This window comes from Macaca fascicularis, chromosome 1 (assembly GCF_037993035.2).
Source record: "Macaca fascicularis isolate 582-1 chromosome 1, T2T-MFA8v1.1".
NCBI lineage: Eukaryota > Metazoa > Chordata > Mammalia > Primates > Cercopithecidae > Macaca > Macaca fascicularis.
In genome coordinates this window covers 132,681,073-132,707,544 of record NC_088375.1, presented here as the reverse complement: position 1 = coordinate 132,707,544, position 26,472 = coordinate 132,681,073, and the positions used below count along the sequence as shown (strand labels likewise).

Genomic DNA, 26,472 nt, shown 5'->3' with positions numbered 1-26,472 from the left:
TGAATGGTATTTTTTTTTTTTTTTTTTTTTTTTGCCTAAGTATCTCCCTTAACATGTCTTGTTAACTCCCTTAACAGTGCAAGTTGGCTGATGATGAATTCTTTCATCTTTTGTATGTCTAAAAACACCTTTATTTTGTCTTTATTTTCTGCTAGGCATATTCATTGGGTATAGAATTCTAGATTTACAAAGTCCCCTTTCCAAAGTACTTAAAATACATTGCTCCACTGTCTTATTACTTGCATTATTTCCAATAAGAAATCTGATATGATTCCTAGGTTTGTTTCTTTCTGCATAACATGTCTTTTTCTCTGGCGCTTTTATGATTTTCTCTCTATCATTGCTTTTTAGCAATTTTGATTAAGCTATACATTGGTATTGTTTTATTCATATTTCTTGTGTTGAGGTTCATTGAGCTTCTTGAATATGTGGATCAACATTTTCCATCAGGCCTGGCAGGGTGGCTCATGCCTGTAATCCCAGTACTTTGGGAGGCTAAGGTGGGTGGATCATTTGAGGTCAGGAATTCAAGACCAGTTTGGTCAATGTGGTGAGACCCCGTCTCTACTAAAAATACAAAAGTTAGCCAGGCGTGGTGGCGGGCACCTGTAATTCCAGCTACTTGGGAGGCTGAGGTATGATAATCGCTTGAACCCGGGAGATGGAAGTTGCAGTGAGCCAAGATTGTGCCACTGCACCCCAGCCTGGGAGACGTACTGAGACTCTATCTCGAAAAAAAAAAAATTCCATCTCCATCAGGTTTGTAAAAATTTTGGTCATTATTTATTCAAATATTATTTTGGTTCTCCAACCCCCTCCTTTGAGGACTTCAAATGAAATTGTTCTATAGCTTTGTGATGCTTTTTTATTTTTTAAAATGTATTTTTCTCTATATGTTTCATTTTGGATTGTTATATTTATATACCTTCAAGTTCCCCAATCTTTTCTTTCACAATGTCTAATCTATCATTAATCCTGGCTAATACACTTTAAATTTCTAGTATGATCATTTGCATTTTTAGAAATTCAATTGAATTTTTTAAAATATCTGCTATGTCTTCTTTTAACTTCATTTAATTTTTTGGACATATGGAATATAGTTATAAGGTTTCAATGTCTTTGTTTGCTAATTCTAATGTCTATGTCAATTTTGGGTCAATTTCACCTAACTTATTATTCTTCTTATTATGGCTTATGCTTTCCTAAATTGTTTACATGCCTGGTACTCTAATCAAAAGCTAGATATTGTGAATTTTACCTTGTTTGGTGCTGGATAATTTTGTACTTCTATAAATCTTCTACAGTTTGTTTTTAGTTACTTAGAAGTGGTTTGATTATTTTGGATCTGGTGCATAATAAAAATAATTTGTCAGTAGCTTGGGAGCACTGCTTAGTCTATAATTAATTTTCAGTTATTGAGGCACTACCTTCCTGGGTACTCTACCCAGTGTCCTGTGAATTAAGAAGTTTTGCAGTCTGATTGGTCAGAACACAAACATTTCTTGGCCCTATGTGAATGTTGGGCCCTATTTATTCTAATTATTTTGGACAGTGTTTTCCAGCCTTGGACAATTTTCTCACACACTTGCATTGATCAGTACTCCACTGAATGCCGATAAGGGTGGGATGTGAAGGTGGAATGCGGCCCTCTACTGAGGACTATGGACGTTTCTCTGCACAGGTCTGTCGTCCCTGGTTAATTTTTTCTTTGAACACTGCCTGTCTTAATTCTTCAGGAATCTCAGCTCTATCTCTTCACCTCATGGGGTCTGCCAGGTTTCACCCTCATTTCCTTCTCTGTCATAGTTTAAAATCTCTTTCAAGGCCAATAAGATGGGGCTCACCTCATTTGTTTTTTGTTTTTGTTCACTTGTTTTTTCAATTGTTTAAGGAGGGAGGGTAAGGGGTAAATTTGATCTCTGTTATTCCATCTTGGCTGGAAATGTATGACAATTTTATATATACATATTTTTAATTAAAAATATTACCTATATGTTTTCACTTTGTACATATTCTTTTGAAACTTACTTTTTCTACTCAATCATATATGTCAAGATTTACACCTCCAGACTAGTATATTTCATTTGTAGAAATATTACGCTAATACTTGTTTCCTTATCAATAACTTTGCATCGTTTTCAACCAGTTGCCATTATTATAATGGAGCAGTTGACATTACGAATTTGCAGATTTTTTATCTGCAAAATACTGATAGCAATAGCAGAGTTGTTATCAGAATTATAAAATGTGTCTTACGTTGTTCAAAAGGAGCAAAGTACACAATGTTAAGTAAGTTTTAATTTATTCTAAGATGGTTTTCTCTTCTATTAATCTAATTCCTCTTCTCTTTCTTTCTACTTTATCTTGCCTTTTTGGATTTATCAAACAAGGCTAACTAATTCATTAAACCCAGTAAGTAATTACAGGTCAACAGTCATTTTATGAGCTACAGGAATGAGCACCAGAGGCAATCCAAGTGATGTCATGTGAATTGTTTTGACTGAACTTTTTGGTTTTTAAAATTCTGGCCTTGTAGGACTCAACTTTTCTCCCAGTAGCAGGAAATACAAGGAAGACCCTAGGGAAAGGTCACAAATAGTACTTCAAAGCACTGTAATTCCTTGGAGAGGTGGGAAGCAGGGCACTAAATCGTGTTGCCAAAGTGTGCAGAGACTGCCTTTCTCTGTATCTGCCTAATTTGCTCCTGGAGGAGTTAATTCTTTTTACATTTTGGAAATCAAAGCTCCATGAATAAATACTACTCTTTCTGACCTCATGATTTTTTTTTCCAGACTTCATCTAAAGCATCTTAAATCAGATCAAAGGGAACACGAGGCTGTGCATTTACATATCCAGTTGAAGTCATTTTCTTAGTAGTTTCCCTACCACCTGTATTTCCCTCCTCCCACTATCTGCATTTTGCTGCCAGGCTCATCTTCCTTAAGTGAACTTCACAGACATGGATGGTTCCCCATTGTCTCCTAAATTGAACACAATAGTCTCAACCAGCTTTCAAGCCTCTGAACATTGTGATCTATAAGACATCTTTTCATATTTATGCTATAGTGATACCTTTCCAGTACTCTGCATTTCAACTCCATAGGACTGTTGACTTAGGGCTGCTGCAAGTGGCTGTGCAGCAGTGAACTGCACAAAGGCAGAAGGATAAGGGGACTGAAACTCGGCATGCGCTCTGACCTAGCTACACACTTTCAGAGTTGTGTCCGCGCAAAGGAGGTGCTTTTTTTCTACTCTGAAGGAAAAGGAGTTAAGGCCGAGGTGGTCCTGTTAACTCATGGTCCTGTTAACTCAATGTTCACCAAATACAACTTAAACAATTTCCTGTATCTGTTTGTGTCTTTGCTCATGCTCATTGTCTTCTGTACATTCCCAGTCTCTTTTTTCAACAATAAATTCTTTTTTCAATCAATCCACTAAAGTTGTCAAAGCTTTACTGCTGACCTGATACTAGTGTTTATGGTTTTAATCTTCTCTTTGGTAATTTATTGGTTGACTTCCCTCTTAAGTCCTTCTTCTTCTGGTTTCTATGTCATGTCACTTTCCTTATTTTCTTTTAAATATCTGACTAGTCATATTTGGGCTTTCTTGAATTCCTCTCACCCCCACCTCATTTCTTGACTCTTAAAGTGTTATTATTCCTCAGGTTTTTGGTCTTTATATTTTTGTGCCTGGCTTATATGTTCTCTCTGGTTGATCACATTTTCTAGCATGTCTTCAACTCACATCTATGACTTGACTCTAAAATCTTTCTTGAGCTCCAGACCTGTATCTCCACCTGCCTGCTCAGGCATATCTCCTTGCATGTATCCCTAAATCGATATGTCTAAAATAGTATTGAATGTCCATTTTCAAAGCATCTCATCAACTTGTATTTCTATCTCAGTTCCTGGCAGCACAATACACCAGTTTCCAAAATTATAGTTAGGTAATTCTTCTCCTCTCTACTCCTGACAGTCAATCAATTTTCAAGGCAATTCTACCTTTGAATATTTCTCATCATCCTTTCTTCTTGTCTATCCCAACTGCTATTGCCTTAGTTCAAACGTTCATCTTCTTAAGGCTAGACTATTACAAAACACTCCTCTTTTACATTTATTGTGCTTCTTGATATTTCAACCCATCCTGCACGTTGCTGACCTAATTATATTTCTAAAACATTGATTTATCATGTCCTCATCCCATCTCCTTGTTTAGGATCAAAAAAACAAAGCACCAAATTAATTGAAAGCCCATTCTCCTAAACACAATGCTAAACACTTCACATACATTTGTTGTCTCACATAAAGTACACGGTAATCCTGATGCAGAGATAATATTACGTTAGAGATTAAGAAAGCTCACAAGTACAAATAATTTTCTCACACAGAAATGGCAAAGCAGTTTTTCAAAGGTAAGGTACTCTGATTACAAAGCCTCTATCTTCCTTCTAACCCTTACTGCCCCTTCCGAGATTTGTACCTTAATGTAAATATTTCATGTTTTGAATAGCCTTGTAAGTTACTTAACTTGGTATAATAACAATAATGACAATATAAAACTCATAGGAATTTTTTCTTAAGAAAAATGAAATACATATGAAGTACTTGAAAGTAATAAGTACTATGCAGATGTAAGTTATTATTACAGACACTTCAAGGTCCAGATGATCTATTTTCTAAAACTTTCTTGATTTGCCAGGTTGAACTGGCAAATCATTTTTTTCAGTGCACTCATTGCTGCTGGTGCATATCTCAGTTTATTTACTTACTTACAATTTTTTCTCTGCATAACTCAGCTTTTTAGAACAAAGGCTGTGTCTCCATCATTGCTATATACCCAGGACCTATCAAATTACCTGACAGAGTAGATTGAACACCATCTGCCAGCCAAAATGGAAAACAAAAACCTTAAGTTAAAATTAATGCAATAGCATGAAAGATATTTAAACCCAGAAAGATATCCTGTTCACCTTCAAAGTCAGTAAAGGTTTATAGAGAGCAGAGACTGAATTTCAAAGAGAAGATCTGAGAAAAGAAATCAATAGACAGATTAGATTCTCAATTCAAATATAAAGCCTTTAAAATATTACTGTTGCAGACCTTTTTACATAGCCCTTTCAAATTGTCCAACAACAACCATTTATTAAAAATTAGGAAATAGACTCCCTGCTACTTCATCTGAACCTGTAGTAGAAATAATATGTTGTTGGTTCCCAGATTTTTAAGGGTTCATGAATGTGGATATAAAATTCTATGGTGTTTTCAAAATTTTAATAATCTTCTTGAAATTGCTTAATTCCCTGAATTAGATGGTCTGGCTAACAAAATATATTTTCTTTTCTGTGGGCTAGAAGTAAAGCAACACATTTTGAAAGTAATAGGTAATGATTGACTTCTGGTGATATCATGGAAATTATTGGAACAAGTTAGGAGATTAAACACTGTGACGAGAAACCTGTCAGATGATCACCGTAATAAACTGAATATGTCCTATGTGTGATAAACCTTGGATACAAATGCTAAGCGACAGTAAAAATGAGCTACTGGTAGCACTGAAAAATGCTAAGTGTCTGTCAACTTATTTATTACTTCTTAGTAATACAACTGACTTATGTGAAATCATAAAAATATTATGAAATCACAAATGCAGAATATAGGGTTAAAATCTGAATGAATGTAAGAAAAGATAGGGATAAACATTAATAAATACAGTTTTGTAAGCAGACAAATTCTTTCAGATTATGGTGTCCATAAAGCAATAATAAAAGGAAAATTTAGTGATGAAAACATTGATACCTTTTCATGAAAATGCATAAATTTTAAGGGTATAGTAAACTTATTTTTACTAAGTGAATGTACCAGCACATGCACCTATCATTTTATATTTAATGAAAATATCAAACATTACCAGCATCTCAGGAAACTTTCTCACAGATGCTCCCAGTACTTACGCATTGTGCCCCTGTCCCAGCTCAGGCAAAAGGTAACCACTATCCTGACTTTAATACCACATATTAGATTGCCTCTCTATGCAATTTATGAGATCAAATAATTCAGTATGTATTTCTGTCTTTGACTTTTTACACTCTATATCATGCCTGTTGTATTCATCTGTGTGATGTTATATGGTAGTAGTGTGCTCCTCATCATTATATGGTACCCCATTGTTTAAAAATACACTTAAAAATGTTCTCCTGTTGATGGACAATTGGGCTTTTTCCAAGTATTAGCTATTGATGATATTGCTGCTATGAGCATTCTAATATGTATTAATATCTATATGTATCTGTTGCTGCATATCTGTGCACATTTTGGTTAAGTATATAATTAGAGAGGACTTGTTAAACAATATGAATGCATGTGATCAGAGTTTGTATAGTAGATTTTTTAAGTTTTCCAAAGTGGTTTTACCACTTTCACTTCAACTAGCAGGGAGTGAGAGTTCCAGTTGTTTCATATCTTAACAGTTGGCATTGTTAGATTGATGGATTAATGGATAAAATTTTATTCATTCTAGTGGATAGGTGGTAATACCTCATTTCAAACTCAGCTATCATTCTTTTATTTATCTCCTCTTTTCATAGATTGTGGTTTAGTATTAATGATGTCTCATGGTTCTCGTAGTGTTATTGTTTTCTTATTTTTGCCAGTTCTATTTTGTTTAGTCTAATTTCTGCTACCAAGTACCACTGAGTATTGTTGTTCTTCTTGAATTGTATTTTATCATAATAAGGACATCAATTTTCAATTTCTTTGCAAATAATTTGTCCTTACTCATTAGGCATGATATTGATCTAATGAAAATTTCAGAGTAAAGAATAGGCGGTTGTGGAGTATATGCTAATTTGGAATTAATACCCTAAGCATATTTTCCCAAGATAATTCAAAGATTTGGATTTATTTTCCTCTAGCACTTACGATTGATGGTGAGTCAGTGAAGGCTAGTGGACACCAGTCAGTGGCTGCAGAACCAGCAATAACCAAGCCCCTTATACAAGCATTTTTATGCTCTCCATGAAATAGAAAGTTTAGAAATAGAATGGTTACAATGAATTTTTAAGAATTGGATGTGGCTTCTTTAATTGATCTTTCCCGTCCACTAACTTAATGCAGAACAACATGGTGACCTGGGAAGATGGTGGTGCCATAGGTAGAAGCAACCTACTTTTCTGAGTTACTATTTGGAGGAGAGTCTTCCACAGATTAGGAGCATTAGGACTATGTAGGAGTGAATAATAAACTTCTAATGTGTTTGGGCCACTTAAAATTTGGGGGTTTGTTTGTTACATCATCTAGCTTTTAATTAATACAAAAATTGAAACTTTGAAAAAGAGTTATTTCTCCAACAAATAATTAAAATATGTGGCATTGGCTTGATAATCACTGGTGGGCAAGAAATGCATATTACAGGCTGTAAAAATGACAATCTATATTTGCAGTGACAAAACATTTGGTAAAACTGCAAATCACCTGGAAGACAATCAATTGTTTGTAGGTCTGTAACTCTAGGAGTACAGAAACCTGATTGTGTACTACTTTCTTCTTATAGCACATGGAAATGTATTATTAAAACAAAACAAAAAGTATAAGAACAACTGACAGTTTGAAAGCAGCAATGAAAGGGGGTAGAAAGATTCTGAAAGCTTTAGGGCTTGTAGAGTTGGAAAAATTGTCAGCTTCTACGTTCCAAACAGCAAGAAATGAAACTGAAAACAGCATTGAACAATAACAAGTTATTAATATTTTTCAGGTAAACAGCCCTGGGACAAAGAACAGACTATGGGTATTGCCTTCTTAATCAACCATAAAGTATTAGCTGGCTTCCAGGAAGACACCACTGACTTTTGAGAGAAAGGCATGGGAGTAAGGAAGTAAAGAATTCAGGTAGGCTTGAAAATTACACTCAAGAAAGAAAATTGGTCCTAGTTACTGGCACATGGAAATAACTGGAAATAAATAAACTAGAACCTACTAAGATTTTGAGGGATTCTGATTGTTAAAACTGTTAGGAACTGGCCAAGAAAAAGCCTATGACTCTACAACTTTTTTCCAATCCTCAAACTTGTACCAGCAGGAAAGAGTTTCTGGAATTTGGACAGGCCCCCAAAACTGGCTCACTCTTCAATACTCACATAAGATAAGGTATTGAGAGGTGACAATGTGCTAGCAGCCCTCACTCTCCATGCCTCCTCAGCTTTGGATCATCGGAGGAGCCCTTCACCTTGCCACTGCACTGTGGGAGCCCCTCTCTGGGCTGGCGGAAGCCGGAACTGGCTCCCTCTGCTCTCTGGGAAGGTGTGGAGGGAGAGGCGTGGGCGGAACCGGGGATGCACGCGTCCAGGCCAGTGGGAGTTCCAGTGGGTGCTGGCACACTTGGCAGGCCCGGCACTTGGACAGGCCCAGGGCAGTAAGTGGCTTAGCACCAGGGCCAGCAGCTGCAGAGGTTGCACTGGGTCTGGAGCACTGCCTGCCCGCATATGCGGCGCTGCTCTGGAATTCTCCCTGGGCCTCAGCCGCCTCCCTGTGGGGCAGGGCTGGGGACCTGCAGCCCACCATGTCTGAGCCCCACCCTTGGCGGTGGGCTCCTACGCAGCCGAGCCTCCCCCATGAGCGTGGCTCACTGCTCTGTGGGGCTCTGTCCCATCAACTGCCCAGGCGCTGAGGAGTAGGAGTGCATGGTGCAGGACTGGCAAGCAGCTCCGCTGGAGGCCCTGGTGCGGGATCCACCAGGTGAAGCCAGCTGGCCTCCTGAGTCTAGTGGGGACTTGGAGAACTTTTATGTCTAACCTAGGGATGGTAAATACACCAATCAGCACCCTGTGTCTAGCTCAAGGTTTGTACATGCACCAATCAGTACTCTGTGTCTAGCTAACCTAGGGGGACTTGGAGAACTTTTAATGTCTAGCTAAGGGATCCTAAAGGCACCAATCAGCACTCTGTGTCTAGCTCAGGGTTTGTAAATACACCAATCGGTACTCTGTGTCTAGCTAACCTAGTGGGGACTTGGAGAACTTTTACGTCTAGCTAGAGGATTGTAAATGCAGCAATCAGCACTCTGTGTCTAGCTAGGGATTGTAAATGTACCAGTCAGCATTCTGTCAAAACAGAAGAATGGGCTCTCCATAAAATAGACCAATCAGCAGGATGTGGGTGGTGCCAGATAAGGGAATAAAAGCAGGCTGCCTCAGCTAGCCAGTGGCAACCGGCTCCCCGTTCCACACTGTGGAAGCGTTATTCTTTCGCTCTTTACAATAAATCTTGCTGCTGCTCACTCTTTAGGTCAACGCTGCCTTTAAGTGCTGCAACACTCACCATGAAGGTCTGCAGCTTCACTCCTGAAGCCAGCCAGACCACGAACCCACCGGAAAGAAGGAACAGCTCCAGATGCACCGCCTTTAAGAGCTGTAACGCACACTGCGAAAGTCTGCAGCTTCACTCCTGTCAGCGAGACCACGAACCCACCAAAAGGAAGAAGCTCCAAACACATCTGAACATCTGAAGGAACAAACCCCGGACACACTATCTTTAAGAACTGTAACACTCGCTGAGAGGGTATGCAGCTTCATTCTTGAAGTCAGCAAGACCAAGAACCTACCAATTCCGGACATGGTACAAGGACAAACTTCTCAGGGCTGGAACCAGAGACAAGAGATAACGACGGGCAAGAGAGTTTCTACCAGAGAGCAGGTTTATAGTCTAATCTGGGAATAGTCTCTACTGACAAATAAGCGAATGCCTACCCAGCAGGAGTTAACTGTTTCTGTAGAGTTTTACTATTTTCTCTTTTCTTTTCCAATTAAGAGGTTTTAATTATACTTCTCGTGTCCCTCCTCTATAGTATATTGAGAGAAAGACAGAGATAAGTGGGGGAAGGGAGGAGGATGTGGCAAGTAGAAACTAATTTGTCTGTTAATGTGTGGGAGCCATTAGGATCTGGTGAAGAAGGCTGTATTTCACCAGGACATTCTGAACTTTGATTTGGTTAAAATTTCTTGATGGGATTTTGGAAGATCTGTCTTGGCCAGGGCTTGACTATGTCCTATGTATGAGGGAAATAGATGGCCAGAGGGGTGAACCATTTAAAATAAGGCTAGTAGCGCCCCTCACAATTTGTGTGTCTCCTTCCATAATGCCCATAATGCAGAGTTGTGGCTAAGATGTGGTTTCCATCTAGCAAATACTTTCCCTACTTTACGTTTTTGTTTGTTTTGTTTTTGTTTTTGTTTTTGTTTTGAGACGAGCCTCGCTCTGTCGCCCAGGGTGGAGTGCGGTGGCGCGATCTCGGCTCACTGCACCGCAGGCTCCCGGGTTCACGCCATTCTCCTGCCTCAGCCTCCCGAGTAGCTGGGACTGTAGGCGCCCCTCACCTCACCCGGCTCATTTTTTGTCTTTTTAGTAGAGACGGAGTTTCACCGTGTTAGCCAGGATGGTCTCGATCTCCTGACCTCGTAATCCGCCCACCTCGGACTCCCAAAGTGCCTACTTTACGTTTTACTTTTCAGCAAGGGTTTTAAAGAAGCACATGTGCCTTTTTTTCACGGGCGTTTTCACCTTCTGTCATCTTGGTTTCAGGGAACATGACAACCCTGTAAGCCACATATTGAAGATGGCAGAAACATGCGACGGAAGGAGTTTGTATCCTTGAATTATTACTTTAGGGAAAGCTTCCAATCAGGAACACCTTTGTTTTTTAGAGGAAGAAATAAAATTTAAATGTATATGAGCTGTTTTTAGATTGATTTGTTACAATAAGCTAATGTTATTAACTAATAAACAAGGCACAATTTTGTGTTTATTTTAAATTTTCCTATAAGGGAAATGTTACAGATAAGAAGTACTTTAGTGATATTTAGGTGGTTAGATGCCAGGTTGAAGGGAAGTCTGTAGTGAGGGAAGTCTGTAGTGACGTGTCCTGGGATCCTGTCCTGTCTGACTTGTATGACATGCTTTGCAATCATGTTACAATTATTTGACTGGAAACCTATAAAGAGGTCATGTTTGCAAGAACTATCAATAATTACAATTAATTGATTTACAAATTGATTATAATTTTATTTTTATGTGAGAAGTCACCATACTTAAGTTTCACGTAGGAGAAAGGAAAGAGAATTGCTGTTTTTATGTTTAACAAGATGAGTAAATACAGGATGAAGAAGATGTGACTCAACAGTAATTCATATAAAATATCCTGAGGTTTTTCATTGGCCACAAATTCAATGCAAATAAAAATACCAACGTATTGTGGTTACGTTGTGGAAGTTTCCCTAGCCTTCTCATTTTACAAACATTTGAGGGAACTGAAGATGGATGTCCTGGAAAAGCAATAACTAAAAAAAGACTTAATATCCGCGTTCCAAGGTTCAAAGCCATCACATAAAGTTGTATCTACTGTGGCTTCAAATGCCAGAAGTTTCATCAATTCAAAGAAGCTGGAGGGGATCTTTTAAACTTTTTTCTCTGACAGATCCTTCAAAGAGAGTTGTTGTTTCATGAAGTACTGAGGAATCTGTCACAGAAAACATACACATAGAAATCAAAGAGCCCTGTGCCAGAATGACTGCAGCAAGCATTTCTTTTCGAGTAAGTTTGACTATGTATCTCCAAGGTAGTGGCTCCCAACATTTTCCATATCATGGCACAAAAGAAAGAAATATTTGTGTCTCACAATGTGATAGGCCATTTAAGGTGAGAGTTGGCTGAAGCTCAGCCCATCCCACTCCCTGTTGGTGGCAGGAAAGGTTTATCCATTCATCTCTAACCTTTTCAGAGTACACCATTGTGTTGTGGCACATGAGGTGGAAGAACTCACTCAAGTCATACCCAAGTCTAAGATTGCATGATTCTCCATTAGAGGATGGAAAGATCTTTTCTTTTCCCAGCAAGAAATGGCTTCCATTTTAGAAACGAAATGGCAGGAAATAGAGCAAATGTAGATGAAATTTATTCTTGCTTCTGATTCTTATATCCTTGCTACAGTGCTCTGATCCTCAAATTTGAAACTGGGTAAATAATTCTGTATTTTTATTATTCTGGGAACTTGTCTCCAAAAGTAGGGTACTACTTCACAATAAGTCAATTACTTTTTAAAATCTGTGCAAAGAAGTAAGGAGAAAGAGAATATTCGATCTATAGAAAAGAAATAAGGGCTTCTGCAGATGAAAGCATATTAAGCAGAATGCTAGAATAACAAATGATAATGTCCTTTTCAGAGGGAGCTAACAGAGCTGCAAGATCTTGGACTATGTCCATATTTAGTTTCCCATGTCAGTTCTGAATTTTTAGCTGCTGAGATCTAAGTTTTATTTCAGCTAGAAGGATTTTAACTACTTATGTCATATTGAAGACATCAAGTGGGCAACCAATTTATGACTACATACAAGGGAAATTATATTTTACATTTAGTCATGAGCTCAATTTTAATCCACTAAGAAAGTCTTCCTTGCCAGAGGACTACTTGTCTTTTTCAAAAACATGACTTCTTGGATCTCAACTCTTTTGTAAAATCTTTAAGGTGAGAGAAAGAGATGAAGGATCTTGTCAGAAAGAGAAAACAGATCTCCCATGTCCAATACATGTTTGTTCTGGATTTTCATTATTTTAAAATTTTTGTCATTTTATAGAAATAATGCAAATTACCAATAATTTGCTGACAATGTTATGGTTATTTTTTATTTTCCATTTTTGGTAATAACTGCTATAGTTTGGATTTCTGTTGAATTAATATTTATTTATTTATTGAATCTTTAACTGTTTATTCAGAACTCATTCTGTGCCCAGCACTGTACAACATGTTGGGAAGGACAAATGGAACAAAAAAAAATTATTGACCAGAGAGAATAAATAGTCTAGGGGAGGAAATAAATATACATGCTGATGCTTCCATATAATGTAGCAAACACTCTGCTCCTATATATTCAAGATTATACACAGGCGAAAAGTGAACAGATTAGATGGGGAGAAATTCTGAGAAACAATTTTGCAATGATGTTGGGCACAGAGCTGAGTCGGGCTCACTCTGTGCTCACTTTTATTAATTTAACCTATTGCTCTAGTCTTCTCACAGATCATCCTCTTAGATTATTTCTAAATGTTAGGATAACTCTGATCCCTGCCCTCTGAATCACTCTCCATCATTTCTCTGCCCTTTCAAACAAGAGTAATCAATTTATCCTTACCTTCTGCCAGATCCTGTTTTTCATTCATATGCTCTTTCACACAAACGCTTTCGTTGTTCTGTTTTTCACATTTTCTATGTTCCTACTGATTTATTTTTGTCTGTGTGATCTGTCAGTTATTGGAAGATATATATTAAATCTTTTGATAATGGATGTATTAGTTTCTACTTGTAGTTGTGTTGGTTTTTGCTTTACATACAGTCAATTCTCATTGTTTTTCATAGTTCTGTTTTATAAAGTTGCTGTGAACACTGAGTTAGTGAATATTGAACCATTATTCTGAGGGGAAATACAGGGTTAGGTTCCTGTGAGTCTCTGGTCATAATATTTCCATCAACTTACCAATACATAAGGTTTTTTTTTGTGTGTGTGTGGTTTTATTTAAAGATACCTTATTTAGCATACATTGTTGATTCATTAACACACAATTTATGGCCAAGAGCATTATAACTCATGCTTGAACAAAGCTTATCTAATACAAGTATTTTCTTTATAAGGTACATTACAGCCTGCTAGTGCTTATGAAAACTAGGCAGCATTTCAGCATTACACTTGGGGGCCATTTTAAACTGTGAAATCACCAAGAAAAAGCACAAAAGTCTGAAAGACACAGAACTACATAGACCTTGAAAAGAACACCCGGTTACAGTGTCAGAGCTGAAACAAGAAAGCAGAATGTCACTTTCTTCAACCTCCTCTGGGAAGGTGCATTTAGGGCAACTCAAATGTTTTGCTATTCTCTACATGTCTGAAAATGACCACAAAAGTCCTGTGACTATTGGTTTTGGGGATACAAATAAATTGTAGTGAGCGGGAGAATTTGCAAATGTGGAAACCGCAAATGACGAAGATTGCCTGTATTTGAAACTGCTATTAGGTGCATATAAGTTTAGAATTATTATACCTTCCCAAATAATTCAACCTATTATAAATAAGGAGTGAATTTCTTATTTCTAGTAATGTTATTTGCCTTAAAGTGTATTGTATTTGGTATTAACTGTGTATCAGCTTTCTCTTGTTTAAAGTATGCCAATCTTTTTTATATTCAACTTTCCTGTCCTTGTGTTTCTTTTTAATGTGGTAAAAAATACATAACATAAAATGTATCCTCTTAAACATCTTTAAATGTACAGTACAAACATAGACAACACCACTAATTTGCATGTCATCGTTATGCAGGAATCATGCTAATCATTCTGGTTTTTGTATAAGTATTGCCCAGTAGAGCACTGTACTTACGTTTTAACTCTGCCTTTTATAAAGAGCTTTTGGATATACTTACAATACAGTCTAAAAAAAAAAACTTTCCGTCTTTCACTGGAAATTTTAGTCCTTTTATACTTACTGGAATTAACTATTTGGATTCATTTCTATCCTATTATTTTGTGCTTTCTGTTTTTCCCACTTTTACTATATTTTTTCTTTCTTTTTTTGTCTTTATTTACATTGATTAAACTTTTTCTTGTCTTCTATTTTTTCTTCTAACTGCGGAAATAATTTTTAGCTATTGACTCAATTTATCTAGTGTATATAAGATCGATCTAATTTCTATTTTATCTTGGATCAGTTTAGAGACTATGTTTATTTCTTTTCTTACAATGATTATCACAGATATGTTAGCATGTATATTTTATTTAGGGAAAATAGAATGGAACCAGGCACCAACATTTGAATATTACTCATATTAGAATTATTAGCTGTAAGGAAATTTACTTCATTTTTTGTGGAGAAGAGTCTAATGATTTATTTTTTTTTTTTTTTTTTTTTTTTTTTAGGGCAAACGTTGAGCTGCCCTCTGGACTCCAATGTAAAAGACGTGGATAGTGGCTGACTAGTGTACCTATTATGTATGCAGACTTTGAAGGAATCCCCCTTGTTTTTAGCTGTTCTTCCATTGCTCCTGGAGACTCTGAGCTCAGAGATTTTCTAGTCTCTGATGGGCAGAGTGGCTCCTTTCCTCCCTGCAGTTTTCTTCATGCCACATTCTGGATTACAACCTCCTCCAAAGAGTGTCGTCTGTCAATATAATGCCATCTCTTGATTTCTCTATTTTCTTTTCTTCACTATAATAGGTAATTCTATGTTTTAGCATATCTAAATACATTGCCTTCATCTTCAATCCTAGAGACTAATTCCTTATTGAAAACAAACTTTACTATTTTATCTGGTTAAAAAAGTAGTAAGGTACATTTTAGTAACTTGGACTATAGAGAAATTACAGAAAAAATTGAAAATCCACCCACAATCTTGTAACCTAGAGATTACCGTCGTCAGTATTTCTGTATTTCTCTAGTATTCCCACAACATACATTTCAAGGTGTCTAGCGTGAGCCAGAGCTTAGATTTTAAGTATAGTTTGGCATGTGTACTGGAAGGTTTAAAATGTTAGCCTCATCAATAACAAGGTGTATGGCTTTGGGTAAATCTCTTAGTCATTCTAGACTGTTTCCTCTCCTGTACAATGGAAATAATAATATCTGATTGGCTTATTGTGAGCAATACATTAATTGACACATGTAAAATGAGTAGAAGAGTGCCATGCACAAAGTGAAGACTATATAAATGTTAAAACCATTTTTATCCCTTCTACCCATGCAATTGCAAATGAGAGCTTTACAAGTGAGAAAATTCATCCATCTTTATATGAGTCTTGCCTACCTTGTTATAGTGGCTGGTTTTGGCATGGACACTTGAACTCAGTGGGAACCATCACATTAGTTGCTGACTTAGGAGAATAAACTGACTAGATGAAGAGAAGAGAGAGAGTTTTTGTGGTGCTAGCTCCAGTTGCTCTTGATACTTTTTGCTCTCTTTGTGCTTCTGTATCCTATCTTGTGACTCTTAGGTGGGCAAAATCTTCCTTTTGCCTATCCAATTTACAGTATTTTCAGAGTCAAATCAAAGAGTCTTAAAGAATACATTTATTTTCCTGGATATTAATATTTTCCTGGACATCGTTTATTAGACAAACATTTCTACTATAAATATTAAACACTTTGCATATATATATACCCATCTAATGTTTACCACAGTCCTATGTAATATGTATTATAATCTCCACTTAATATTTGAGGTTACTGTGATGCAGAGAGGTTAAGAAACATCCTAAAGCAGAGAATGTAGGTCCAAAATCTATGTTTTTAACTGCTAGGCCATATTGACATGCCCCGGTCATTTGGGCTATACTCCAGTTTGCAATATGCAAAGAGAATATAGATAGAATTTACACACCAAAGAATCTTATGAACCACCGTCAATCTGCTTACCAACTCTCTCACACACACACTGAGTAGAGATGAATCACTAAATTAGTCTAATCCAGTAAAATTATTCCTACCTAATATTTTAATTAGTGCCTCTATTTTTTTCCCTTGCCTACCATCTCCTACAGGTGACATCTGATTGCATAAAGGAGATTTCTGTATTTGAGATTTTGTCTCAGAAGCAAGTTCAGAAAGAAAGGAGCTCGGCATTGGGTTTCCTTTTCTGCCTGTGTAGGTGATGGTATGTTTAGGTGATGGTATGTTTGGGTGATAGTATGTTTGGGAGATGGTAGGGGCAGCACTCCTGCATACCAGGGTTGTAGTATGGTTTTTAAAACTGATCAGTGACTTCTTTTATTATATTATACTTTTCTTCTACTTACTTGAGAAAATAAGCTTCATATGCTAGGGGACATGCTTTATAGAAAAATAATATTTTATAAGTATTTTTATTCTAATTTTAATATGGCCATTCTAGTTTCCTGTGGGTATTCTTTTATCTATCATGTGTATTTCTTTTTTTTTTTTTGGAGACGGAGTCTCTCTCTGTCGCTCAGGTTGGAGTGCAGTGGCATGATCTTGGCACACTGCCACCTCCACCTCCTGGGTATAAGCAATTCTCCTGCCTCAGTCTCCTAAGTAGCGGGGACTACAGGCGCATGCCGCCATGCCCAGATAATTTTTTGTAGTTTAGTAGGGACAGGGTTTCACCGTGTTGCCCAGGCTGGTCTCAAACTCCTGAGCTCAGACAATCCACCTGCCTCGGCCTCCCGAAGTGCTGGGATTACAGGTGTGAGCCACCGCACCTGACCATTCTTTAATTTTTTTTTCCATCACTTTGATTTAGTATGTTTCTTATAAGGAACCAGCTTTATTTTGTTTAAAGACCCAAGTCATGCTTTTGCTTTTTAATTGATATGTTTAATTGCCAGAGTGTGTATAAGTTCTCCATTAATTTTGCCTGTGATTTGGTGGGATATTTTGATTTTTAACCTTAAGCCAGATCCTTTTGTGTCTCTGCTGTCATGACAGGCCATTCCCTTTTGTCGTATGCAGACCATGCTCTTTTAAACATACCCCCCAAATTTTATTCTGTCTTTTGAAGAAGACTATTTTCAGTGATATGTTTTTATTCTCAGACTTCAAAGCAAAGGCTCCTTCTCCTTGATTGTAAGTATCTTTTCAGAAATTGCATGACTTTTTTCTGTTCCTTCCACTCACTCCCGAATAAAAATTTTTCGTTATCCAACTGGTGGATGGGTCATGACTGCAGTGTCCCTAGCCTCTTTTAATGTCCACTTGCATGCTGGCATCTAGCCCTGAAAGACACTTTTGTGTCCTTGGTCCTTAGCTCTATTTGTCGAGTACCGTGGCCATTCGTATACAGAGGCCTACCAGAGGGCTTGTCTCTGCTTCAGCTGTGGGTATCTTTGCCTTGTTAAATGGATCATATGCATTAGCTGTCCTGCTTTATAAGTGAGGAAAATGAAAGACTAAACACAGTAATGGTATCAGTGCTTCTATCTCTCCTTTTAATATTCTTCTGTATATAACTCAATAGTCCTGTATGCAGTGTGCACAGCCATAAAGTTCCACTTCCTGTCACGTTGTATACTGGGAGTTTCAATCTCTGTCTGACTTTGTAAATAAAGGCTCTGACAGGGAAGTGGCTGAGAGGAGGACAAGGTTCAGAGATTAAGCTGCTCAGAATTCCAGTGCGGTTGAGGTAGGTCTTTTTTAAATGTTTGCATTCTGGGATTAGTAGTACATGGCTGGAGTTTGTTAAAATGTTATATCTAACGGAGTTAGGGTCTTCTGTATTCTGATGAAGTTTGTGGAGTATATCCAGGCCTTTCACCCATGCCCACTAAATATCACCATTAGTAAAAGTGTAGTTTAAGTAAGAAAATATGGCATTCCCAAAGCTTTGGTTTATAGTGCCATTAAAAGTTTTCATCTTTCTATGTCTCTTTGTGGATTGTTAGTGTAGTGTTTTCTTGCTCTTCTGATAACCTGTTAACATGAAGACTTATCATCTCATCTTTATTCCCAGTCTGATTCTCTATATATTTACACCACCTCCTCCTTGAAGGATATAGTACCCAAAGCATGAAAGAATGTATTTGGAGAACAATTGGATATATGGAGTTAACAAATCCTTGTTTGCTAAATTTATCTGTGAGTTCATTTGTATATCAATTTATCTACCATCAAATATCAGAAGATTTAATGGTCTTTCAAGTTGAGAGAAAGAGCACATGCAAAAGATGGGAGACCAACCCTCACATCACATTCCATCATGTAATAAAAATACCTAGATGTTTGGTGCTGCTTTAAATGTGAACAGAGTAATGGGAACCGAATTTACTAAGGCAGGATGAAATGAGACTTGCTAAGCTGGTGTTTGAACTTTACCCTATTGGCAGTGTGAAAACAATGAAGGTAATTAAACATCAAAGTGACTTGATTCAGATTTGTATCTCAGGGATTTAGCAACTGAGGCAGCCACTGATCAGGTGGAAAGTGCAGGGACCACAGACAGGACTATCAGCTTGGAAACTGTTATAATAACTTAGGTGTGAGTTTCTAAGGGCCCACATTAAGACAGTGGTCGCATGAAGGTTGGAGAACAGGGAAGGTGAGAGATTTAAGAAATACTTAGCTGATAGACCAATTAGATTATGGATTTGATGCGATGGGGGAGAGAGAACAGTCAAGGATTTCAGTTGTCTACATGTTATTTGGATTAATGGATGCATGTTAATTTCTCACACGTTAAGGCATGTGGAAGGGGCAGCAAATGTCTGGGGTTTCTGAAAGACAACCAGATGGAAGGAAATTAATATTTATTAGCCACCTACTAAGCACTTGTACAGTGTTGGAAACTACACATGTTGTTTCATTTTTTTCTCCCAATAACAACATGAAATTTAATAATTTTATTTTACAGATAAGGATCCTGCCTTCTGTACAACTTAGTTAATTAAGTTGCAAATTCTTGTTGATAATGGTAAAATTTCATGATTAATGTAGTGTAACCTAGAGTTGAACCCAGATCTAGCTGTGTCTTATTCACACACTTCCAGTGATGAAAAGCTAAAGGGTATGAAGTGGAGTTGGAGAGCAGTCAGTACAAAGACCCTGGAAACAGAGTGCCTGGTTCACATCCCACCTCTGCAAGTTTTAAGCTTTGTGGCCTGAAGCAAGATCTTTAAGCACCCTGTGCCTTATCTTCATCTTCGATTAAATAAAGGACAAAGCAATAGTAGTATCTGTTGCATAAGGTTGGTTTTGGAAGCTTAAATGATACGAGTGCATATATGTGTATGTGGATTATGTATATATCGTATGTGTGTGTGTATACATATACACACACATGAATAAGTGCATATTATATAGATATATACGTATCACTCAAAAACAGTTTCCGATATGTGTTTGCCCTAGGTAAGTGCCTGATAATTATTATTACTATTATTAGTGTTATGGCATTTGCATTTCATGTGAAATCATCTCTTAGAGAGTTGGAGATATAGGTACAGAGGCCAGGAAGAAAGGTTAGGGGTCAAATATTTTGATGTAGGTCATAATTAGAGTCAGTGAACTGAAATGATTTTCCTTCTAGTTTTAAAAATTGTTTTGAATCTTTAAGAATCTGACTTTCTGGGAGAGAACTTTCTTTTGTAAAAGGAGATTTGTACTTATAATATAATAATAATTCGTCCAAAGCACATACTTCAAAAATCTTCACCTATGCTTTTCTTTTAATATGTTAAAATCCCTTTGGTGTCTTTGATAAATTAAATTTATCTAGGTTTTCTAGAAATGCTTTTGGGATTTTAGTGAGGAGGGAAAAAAGCAGTTTTCATATGTAAGTGCAAAGTATAAAGCAATTTTTTTGGAGTAATATAATAAGAAATCCACAAAACTCCTGATGGATTCAAACTCCAATTCTTGTACAGTATTTGAAAAGAAAATTACGATAAAGGGGAAGTGTAAGCCCCATAGACCCATGAAGCTGAGATTTGCTTTCAAAGCCATCTTATGTTGGGTTTGAAACTGGTAACTTTCTTAATTGTTCCAAAAATTCTGAACCTCTGCCCAACCTGTTATTACAGCAGTTTGTAAATGCTTCATTTTGCTAATGTCAGATAACTTTTGATCTCATATAGGTTTAAGGACTGTGATAAGGGTTCAGATATATAGCGCTGACTAAGGAATAGTTCTCTATGACAAGCAATTCACAGTCACATGGGAGAGACAGGGAATGGGTTATTAAACACAGGTTATTATGGAACGCAAAATAGGCAACTAACATTGTTGGGGGGAAGAAAGTGTGACACTGAGCAGAATCTTTAAGGGTATGTAGAGTGAACCAGGTAGAAGGGAGGAGAAGAGGGAAAAATGTTTTAGGTGGGGGAAAACAGCAAGAGTAAAGTCATCCAGGTGAGATACAGCCTGGCAAAGAAAGAAAACTCCTACTTAGCCCTGCAGTGTTGCTGGAGCATAAAGGGCAAGGCCTGGCTGCATTCTAGGTAAGTGAGTGAGGACTTTAATTAGATCAATTGTGAAAAAGGTGGAGGCAACAAACATGGTCACATTTTATGACTATTTACTCTTTCAATGAAGGAGACTTTCTTAGCTAGATAGGAAATCCAGAAGACTTAAAAAAGTGATTGAGAAACTAGACCACATGCAAGTGACAGATAAAGATGTAAACTTCTTGGTATGTGAATTATTAAGAAATCAAGAAGGCATATCCATATAGAAGAGTGTATTCTTCCCATAGCTGGTAGGATGGAGTCTAGTCCTTTTGAAGATTCAGCCTCTGAGAGAGGCTTCTGTGCTTGAGCTGACTCTAACACATCAACAGCTACCTATGTCAGCTGGTTAAGATCATAACTTTCACAATGATCCCCCAAGCACACTAGAGACAGCAACAAAGAAATAGTGGGAGATATCTATGTCTTAGCTTGTCTGTTCCTCTAAGCTGGGTGATATATGTAAAATGATGTGCAGAGTGACTACACATTTAAATATAACAGCCACATAATGTATTAAGCAAAAGATTTGTAGGGTTTTGAAAAGACTAATTATACATTTAGTCATAGGAACTATTAACTATATCTCTAACCTTCAAATATGGCTTACCCACCAATAATAACACTCCTCTCATAGGAGTAGAGTTTTTCTTCTCTAGCAAATATATCTATATTAAAATGACAGATCAATGTCCTTTTGGGGGAAATTTCTCTTACAAACTGATATCAACTCACTTTTGAAATTTTCATAACAAAATTTTGGTTTAGGAATTGCAGAAGTGTTTTAACTCTACCTCATCTGACACCTGGGCAAATGGACCCATTCGTAGGTGTAACTCAGAAGATAGTAAGTAGACCCTATTCTTAAATCTCATGCATGGTTTAGTTTGCCCTTTTCTCCTCCAGATGGAGTGGGCAACTCCCTCATTCTTCTTCATTCTCTAAATCCTGAGTTTAATCTGTTAATCTGAGCTGACTATGAAGACAGATCCACAGATAAGGATACTGCCTTACTGGATTTTCATGGCAAGGAGAGTGTGCTGGAATTTTATTTACATGTATTTACTTGTTTTCCTTTTTATAAGCTATTAGGTGCACTTTAATAAAGGAGATAAATTAGAAAAGGGTATAGAAGAAAACAAAACACCATGTCCGATTGCACATATTGTATAAATTCTCAATATCTTCTTGTTCCCACAAGGATATTGAGTCCCTAAATCCTATTAGAGAATACAGAGTGAGTTTGTAAACTGAAAGATCTCTGGAAGTAAGTTTGGTCATAGTTTATGAGTTTAACTCAGTTATGTATTTCCTAAACTAAAATCAATTTCATTTTTATTCTTAACCACAGAAACAGACATACATATTTGAAGTCTTACTTTAGACATACTTGATTGAAGTGCTCAAATTATTAAATAAAAAAAATAAGGCTTGTATTTGAAAAAGGAAAATAAAACAACCACAACAACAAAAAGACAAGACAGAAATACTAAGCAACTTTATTTCAGCCAGGTGCTGCTTAAAAATACAACAGTCTTCAGAATACTTTCATGTGTTGTTGAAAGAAAGCACTGCAACTAATATGGCTACAAAGGAGAAACAGTTATTCTTAAATGTGATCTGTTTGCTGGACCTGAACAGGGTAAGGATTCAGACTTGACTCATTCAATTACTGTTCCCAGCAGTGTTCTCACCAGCATATTGCTTTTTTGACTGCTCAAGAAAGTTGAAATAAGATTGGGTTGTATGCAAGAAAGACCTTAAAGAAACAAAGAGCAGGTTATTGGCTTTAAAAACTAAGGAAAGTACATTTTATATTTTATGTTATTTAAATGAATTGAAATATAATGCATTTTATTTTTTTAACCTCCAAAAACTAAGCTTTTGGAGTGATAAAATAAATATAAAATCCAAAACATAAGTCGAAATGTTGTCTTTTGTGAATTTCAAAACTTAGCACTCTAGTTTTGCAATAAATGTATTCTATTTATTGCAGTGTACAAAAATGCATAAGTTAAAAAATAACAGAATTAGATAAACATATTTTTCATCACAATTATGTCCATTTTCTCTTTACAAATTAAATGTTTGAAAAATAAGCCTTATGCCTCAAAGCTATTTTACTGTATTCAAAATATTTGCTGTTACTACAAAACGATTTTCTAAAGGAATCCTGTTTATTGATTTTTGTAATAAGCCTAACCCAGTATAGTTCTTTTTAAAATAAATCTTTTAAATTTAAAAATAAAAATTGTATATACTTATGGTTTACAACATAATATTTTGAAATATTCATATATTGTTCAATGGCTAAATCAAGCTCACTAACGTATCCATTTCTTCACATACTTATTTTATTTTGTGGTGAAAACACTAAGCATCTTTTAGCAATTTTTATGCATGTAATAAATTGTTATTAACTATGGTCACCATGTTGTACCACAGATTTTTAAATGTCTTCTATCTAAAATCCTGTATCCTTTGACTGTATCTCCTCACTGACTAGTATAGTTCTACGCATGTAATATGTTCTCAATTTGCACTAATCTGGACAAAATGAAATCTTTATGGCCTTAGACATCTAATCATATACTAAATTTAAAATTAGCACCATAGTAAAAATTTTTGGAACATTATTTGCAAATTTAAAAAAATTGCATATTAGAAAATTATGGCCTGTAGATTCACTGGATACTTTAATGAATAATATGAATAATATTTTTTCATTCATTGAGTGAATAATTATTTGACATTTTTCCCTATTTAACTGAAATATTTATTAAAAAGAGCTATTTACTTGTAGTTCTAATAGTAATTAGAATACTTCTCTTTAAGTAGAGTTCACTGGTAGTGCAGTGTTATAGTTGACGGATTTAATAATATTGAAGTTATTGTTCTGGCATCTTATTTTCAAGACTGTACCAACAGAAAAGCACATTTTGAAGGAATCTGAGCCTCTTGTAATAGGAAAATACCTCCTATGAGTCATTTCTTATTATATTTTGCTGTATGAGTTTTATAATTTCATAATTTTAATGAAGCAGTTTACAGAATCATGTTTCCTCAGAGGGTTATTAGTAATACATAAGAATTCTACAGCCTTTGACAAATGAGTTTAAAACATAAGTATGAGTAAAATGTGGTATTATTTATAACGAATTCTTTTCTACCTGGTGATTTTTTTTTTTTTTTTTTTTGGAATGCCTCTTTTCTAACTCAGCAATACAGAATTTCTTAGTACCTAAAGCATATAGAGTTGAACCTTATTTTTTTATTCATCTTCTGATGGGTTGCAGATAGAATTATATCTATTAAAACAAAACAAGATTTAGTGAAAGCTGTTACAAATCACAGGTAGACCATGAAATGAATATTAATCTTTCCTCCTCAACAGCCATCTTATCAAAGTGTTCCCTAGGTGGGTGACTAAGGTAGAGAAAGACTGATGTATGGCCTGTGATATTTTCCCCATCGTGCTCTCAGGAAGGACACCTGTTGACCTTCAGGTAGGGCTCATTACCAGCCCCAGTGCATCCCGTTGCTGTCTGATATGCCACTGCCTTTCCCTATGGTCCCAAATTAACCAGCCTATCATAGATTACTTTGATGGGTAATTTCCCAGCATTGCATTAACTCAGTTCAGCAGAGCAGAAGAAGACAGGCTCTATTTATATGAAAGAGTTAATGAGGCTTCATAGTTAGCCACCATAGCCCTCAAAGTAAGCTAGCATTAGCAGACGGGACAGTTGCTCCACTTCCTCATGAGAACTGACCTAGCATTTGATGTAGTATGATGTCTTGATTAATTCTACAGCTTTCCAGGAACACCAGACAAGCTTATAAATGACAAAAGTTTATCAATAACCACAGCAACTCTATGTGTTTGATTTTATTTATCAATAACCACAGTGACTTTATGTCTGTGATTTTGTCATGAATTATTGCAATTAATTGATCCTTATTAATATTTTCTAAATGTATTCAATAGAAATGTTGAAGTATGTTTCTATAATCAAATAATTTTGTTGTTGGTGGTGGTTGTCTGAATATTTCATCAGGGATTTGAGAATTTTTATTATGCTCCTATACATTGTGATTCTCCAAGCTTTATTTGGCCATAAATATTTTTATTTTATTTTAATATTTTAAATTAAGATTATCATTTTAGTTGAGAATCTTTTCTATAAACAATACTCTTTTCTACTCTTGATGTGGGCAATAGTGTAGTTGTACACATAACACAATTGCAGATTTCTGAGGCATTGAAAATAAAGAATTCATGATCCCACATATTGACTGAAGTGAAGTTTGTGCATCTGCAGTTTAAGCATTACAAACCACAATGTTAACAATAGATTTTGCATATTAAAGAGCATTCTTCTAATGAACTGTGTGTCACAAAATATTGCCACAAAGCTGTCTTTGTAATTCTCTCTTAGAGATTTGGCTTCATTCTTTCCTTAAGGCCAAACTTCAACTTGAGACTTGGAAAGTGTCCTCATTATGCTAGCATGCAACTGTTCTTATAATTATACAAAGAGGCAATAAACATTGCCAAGGATCAAGGTAACAATTTTATAGTATTATGCCATCCCAACAGAGGTCATCTGAAGTTGATAAAATAGCTCCTATATGTTCAGAGACCTTTGACTTAATGAAAACTTATAACATCCCCAGAAAATTGACTCACTCAGTAAACTGTCTTTTACATAAAACGACATATTTTTTCTGTTGGGAATGATCTTTTCTGCCGAATACTGCCTTAAAGTTTTAAATGAGCTTAGGCCAAAAACCTTACAAAACAAATGAATTTGTAATACTTTTGACTCACTGGCCTGTAGTTCACCTTTGCAGAAACTGCTAGTGAAGCACATTTGCTGCATCTTCAACAAGGACAGGGCTGACTCTCTGCCAAATTGCAAATGAATGTTCTTCTATCCCACTTCCTGGAGTCCTTGCTTTCTCTTGTCCTGTCTTACTTGGAGCATCCTCTTAAAACCTCTACTAATGACAGCATTTCAGGCAATGTACTAAAGTGGAAATGGAGATACTTGGGAGATGAAGGCCTGCCCAGAGCTCCAAATAGCACACTGCAGAAGCCAACACTGATTCAATCTGTCATGAGGGTTACTTGAACCAGGAGGCTGGCTAGCTCACTTTATTTTATTATTTTTTAATTATAAATAAACTTTATTGGTATAGTAGTTTGGAACATGATCTGTGTAGATTATTGACCTCCATCTTGGTAAAATAGGAATAGTAACAGTACCTCATAAGTTTCCAAGAGTAAAACGAGTTTAAAAACGGATAGTGCTGTCCGGGCGTGGTACAGCCGGCCAGGCCGGGCTCACGCCTGTAATCCCAGCACTTTGGGAGGCCGAGACAGGTGTATCATGAGGTCAGGAGTTAGAGACCAGCCTGACCCACATGCTGAAACCCCATCTCTCCTAAAAATACAAAAATTAGCCGGGTGTGGTGGCACATGCCTGTAATC

At 36.4% G+C, this 26,472-nt stretch overlaps 1 long non-coding RNA gene across 1 annotated transcript in view; it reads left to right on the top strand.

The window, feature by feature from the left end:
* The first annotated feature begins 1,534 nt into the window (after positions 1 to 1,534).
* LOC135968686 (uncharacterized) overlaps positions 1,535 to 26,472 on the top strand; it is a 38,469-nt gene continuing 13,531 nt past the window's right edge. Inside the window, exon 1 of the long non-coding RNA XR_010583628.1 lies at positions 1,535 to 1,681. This is a non-coding gene — a long non-coding RNA (uncharacterized lncRNA). The remainder of the gene's footprint in view (positions 1,682 to 26,472) is intronic.